The sequence below is a fragment of the Anoplolepis gracilipes genome, unplaced genomic scaffold (assembly GCF_047496725.1).
Source record: "Anoplolepis gracilipes unplaced genomic scaffold, ASM4749672v1 Contig18, whole genome shotgun sequence".
In the NCBI taxonomy this organism is placed as follows: Eukaryota; Metazoa; Arthropoda; class Insecta; order Hymenoptera; family Formicidae; genus Anoplolepis; species Anoplolepis gracilipes.
Window position 1 is genome coordinate 1,297,551 of NW_027328669.1, and position 5,127 is coordinate 1,302,677.

General features: G+C 33.4%; 1 pseudogene; it reads right to left on the minus strand.

Moving 5' to 3' along the window:
* Window positions 1–1,435: 1,435 nt before the first annotated feature.
* Window positions 1,436–4,664, minus strand: LOC140675786 (uncharacterized; annotated as a pseudogene).
* Window positions 4,665–5,127: the final 463 nt, after the last annotated feature.

Below are 5,127 nucleotides of genomic sequence, written 5' to 3' on the forward strand. Positions count from 1 at the left end.
GTAATGCGCGAGTCTTCCCTTATTTGTATGAATGTGTGCGTGCGTGCGTGCGTGCGTGCGTTGAATATTTCAAGAGCAACAAATTCAAATAATATTCAGGCACCAAATTTAACTTAGCAATAAATTGTTTTCTTATAGTTCATTCTTATAATTTTATTCTGCTAAGAGGTTTTCCGTTGTTTTTAACTCTATTTTGCAAGCAATAAATTAGCAACAAATTTTCACATTATTTTTAAATACAGTTTTTTAGTTAATATATATTGTTCCGCTAACTTAATCTTCTTTTAGCGGAACATCGTTTTTTAAAAAAAATTACAGAGCAACAAATTTTTTTCTTTGGCAACTTTTTAGCAACAAATAAGCAACAAATAAAAATATTAATTAAAATTTGTTCTGCTCATTTTGTTCCGCTAACTTATAAGATGTGGAGCTCCCCATCCTTCGTCCAGATACTTTTTGTCTGTGTCTAGAAATTTTTCTATACATCCCCTGCATTCGATTGCAGGTTTTATCCGTACTATGAGTTTTTTACAGGTAGTACAGTTCCTTTGATTTTCTGCTGAATTTTTGTGAACCAGATTATGCGGTGATACGAGTGCATATTCGAGGTTTTGTTCCTCGGAAAGATTATTGTAGCAGGTTCGGCAGATTTTAAGACACTCTGTCATATGTTGATAAAAGAGTCCTTCGTATGTTGTAACACATCGTAACTCTACCATGTATCTGTACGTTTCAGGATGATTTTTCGGATTCACTCTGTCGATTAAATCGTAGTTTTCGTCTTGCATTCCAGGATATGAGTACTGAGGTATTAGCATTTTCTTCCTTATTTCTTCTCTTCTATCCTCTTATCTTACTCTTCTCTCTTTATTTTTACTGGAATTGATGAGTACTTAATTAAAAGGAAAATGATGCTACTTATATATATATATATATATATATATATGTAGATATATTGTTTATACTTGATTATATATACAGGGTGGACCATTTTAATCCATCCAGTCGAATATCTCGAAAATCAAGGCCGAGAGAGAAAAATGTTTCAGACAAAAGTTGTATGGTTTCGAGGGGGCCATAAGATGGTACCATTGGTTTGACCTTGAAAAGTCATTTGAAGGTCACGTGAAGGTCACTTCAAGTTTTTTAAATAAAACACTCTGTATATTTTTACATATTCTTGTAACTCATCTCGAGAGCTTTCCAAAACACTTATGACAAAGTATTTTTCATTAAGTATTTTTTGAGTTATAAGACTTCAAAGTTGCAGTATTTTGACATAAAATACAAGATATCTCATAAAATATTCATTTTTTGATTATCTTACTCTAATACTTTTATGCACAGAATAACGAGACGAACAATTGGCATAATTAAAACACATAACATAAATATATATATATATATATATATATATTTATGTGTAATTTTAATATTATTGTTTAAGTTGCAAGGTATACATAGTTGTTTCCTCTGTTGGAACCGATGGATATATGCCATCTGAATCTTGTTTGATTTCAGTATAGATAGGTTGATTTTGACAACTAACCACCGGAGGAGGTTGTCTAGTGGTTAGTAAAGTTCTTGTTTTTATGTGTAATAATAGTTGAGTAAGAGAGTCCCATAAGGCTCCCAGGAAGTATACGGACCAACTATATACCGTATGTAAGGCATAACCATGTATTATCGTATTTAATATTAATTTGAAAATTCTTATACTCAGGTATATCCTCATTATTCCAGCGCTAATGTTTCCAAAAATTAAAAAATTATTCCAGAATTTTTGCCACGTTGAGATTGCTATTTTCTCTATCGCATCTTTGTCTAGTAAATTAGAAATTGAGCCGCCTTGTAAGGTCATCGTTCTTCCCATTATTCCCCTTGCCACCGTGTTAAGCAAAGCAGGCCGCTCAGCAGGGAACATTATATGATCTCTTAGGTCCTCCAGATCGTCCTCTGAGTATATCCCGCTGACGAGTGACCCTGGGCTTACATATTTCCATGTGGGTCTAGTCAATGGTTTCATTATAGTAGGCGGCATTGTATCTATTGGTTTAGGTGTAAGTTTGTACCATGAATCGCCTAACAGATACATGGAAGGAGCGAAGGCGTTACACGCAGTTTTAACTCCTTGTCGCAATAATATGTGAGTTTGTGTTAAAAAGAATGTTTTGTTTCCTCTGATAACTGATAGTTGATCGTAGCATTCTTCTACTTAATCTGGCCAATCTTACTTCGACCGGGACACATTTTACTATGTGAATTACTTCTCCCGCCAGTAATGCTATATATCCGGGCCCTTTGATCAAATGATATGCGAAAATGTCAGGAGATTGTGTAGCGATAGCTAGTGTATTTTGTAACATCTGCTGCTCTGGTTACATTGTTGTAGTAATATATTTCTATATAATTGTAGTAATATATTTCTATATAATTGGTTTATCTGAGTACGAATATGTTTTTCCACATACACGAATTTAGAATTCATGTAAGTAAAAATATCAAGATTCATTACGCGTGATTGTTTTTGAAAGATTGCAACACCAGGTGAAGTCTCAAAAATTACCAATTTTGGGTGTTCTGTACGCGTAAATGTGTATCCACAGGTTATAAATTTTCCTTTGCTAGTTAAAGCGAATATTGTATTTTGTGTAGTTAAAGAATAAACTACTTGAGCCTGTTGATTTAAATTGTCAAGTATGTTGTCGGCGTATCCTTCATAAAGTATGCCGTAATTTGAGAATTTACATGTGTCTGCCGGCACGGGATCCTAGAAGGTATCCCCTCCTTCGATATCTGAGAAGTGAGTATTACTGAATTCGCAGCTTCCGCCATCTTACGAGATCTTAGCTATACTCTATTTGTGTTGATTCGTACGTCGGCTATGTAATCTTGTAATGTAAATTTTATGCTACCTAATACGACGGCATCCGCCCATGTTCCGTAAGAATCGGAGTATGTACTTCCGGAACATGATCCGTCGGTTTCTACATGGCCAGCTAATATTGGGGTGGGTGGCGGTTTGATTGGATTTAAATCCAGTTATAAATGTTTCGGATATTTGAAAGGTTCCGTAGGCATGCATGCGTTGACATGCTTCGCGAGATACTTCTTGTACATATGCATACTTTCCATTAAATATATCCATGCTATGCGAAAACATCCCGTATTTACGGATTAATCTATCAACCTCGACTTTACATTATATTACTTTTACGAATTAAAATTCGTTGATTTGAAGGAATTGTACATAAATTCTACTAGAATTCACATTTTGTTGAGGTATATCACATTCTTCTATATTCAATAACGAGAGAGTAGTGAGATTAGCTGACGCTGAGCCACAGTCGTATCCAATTATTCCGTATGCCGTACGTAAACCCATTATTAAGATATTATGGTAATTATTCTTCCGGTTGGGAGTCCATCTGAAATTTATTTATTGTAACATGTGTATATATATAATTTATATATTAATTGTTGGGTTCGATATGAGAAATTTGTAAACGGTTAGGATGTACGATTCTACTGTTTTTCTTTATCTTGATTTTTACATTATTCCTTTTTAATATTTCTGAAACTTTATGAGGTCCTGTATAATGGTCTCCGAATTTTTCCGGCTGAGGCCCTTTTAATAGAAATACTTGATCTCTTGATTCAGGTTTGAAGTTTTGAGGATTGATTTTTCTGTCGTAATAATCTTTTGATCTATTTTTCGCTTTAATCGCGTTCCTCTACATTGTATGTAACTGTGTTACTAAATTTATTAAGTATTCGTCGTAATTTGCCAATTTATCCTCGGAGGCCAAAATTTCATTCGAAGGTATTCTTGCTATCTTTCCGAAGACCAATTCATAGGGTGTATGTTTAGTAGCTTCATATATGCTAGTATTATAATTAAACATTGATAAACCGATCCATCTATCTCACTGCTTTTGCTCATTCGTATATTGTTTTAAATATTCGCCTAAGGCGTGATGCGATCTTTGCAAGGATCCGTTAGATTGCGGATGAAAAGCGGTTGTGCGGAATTTTAAATAATTTAGCAATTTTTCTCATCAGATCACTAATAAAATTTCTTCCTTGATCTGTTAGAATGACTTTCGGCGCTCCTAGTATGCAAATAAATCTACGAAAGCTTCTGCGATTGTTTTGGAGGTTTGATCTGGTAACGGTATACCCATGCAAAATTTTGTTAATTGATATTGTAATGTTAAGATGTACTCGTTGTCTCTTTTTGTTTTTGGTAGCAGACCTACTATGTCCATAGCTGCTTTATCGAACGAAGATCCTGGTGTGTCTGTAATTACCATAGGTTGTTTTGTTTTTACTCTAACAAGTTTTTTTAACTGACATTGCAAGCACTGTTGTATGTATTTTTGTACGTCTAATTTTAAATTTTCCCAATAATAATTATGCTTTATTCTGTTATACGTTTTTGTAACTCCTCGGCAGTGATGCCAGAAGTCCGACGAGAACAACGCACAACCACAAGCGAAAACAGCGTACGTGTGAGCTCGGCGCTTCGGCTAGCTTCGGATCGTAGAAGAAGACAGATATATCGTTTTCTATCTCCTTCTTACCAAGCCGACACGAAAGCGACGGGCGACGCGCGACGCTTTCGCTTCTCAATATCTCGATTAAATATATTACTGTTTTATTACATATACTATATTATTTATTTTTTAAATATAAAGTTTTCTTGTTATTAATAATAGTTTTTACAGTCTTTATTAATTATTTCTTTTTATTATATTAAATAATTTTTACATCCTTGTGTTATACATTTAGAGTTGTAAGAAAACGCATTGTTAAAAAGTATTTAACGCGTAACGCGTAACTGCGTTAAATGCTTTTTAACAATGCGTTTTCTTACAACTCTAAATGTATAACACAAGGATGTAAAAATTATTTAATACAATACAAGGAAATAATTAATAAAAAAAGAATTAATAAAGACTATAAAAATATTATTAATAGCAAGAAACTTTATATTTAAAAAGTAAATAATATAGTATATGCAATGTAATAACGGTAATATACTTAATTTAACTTTATCATATACATGTATTGGCAATATATAATAAAACGTATACTAACGTATACACACAAATGTGTATTGACCAC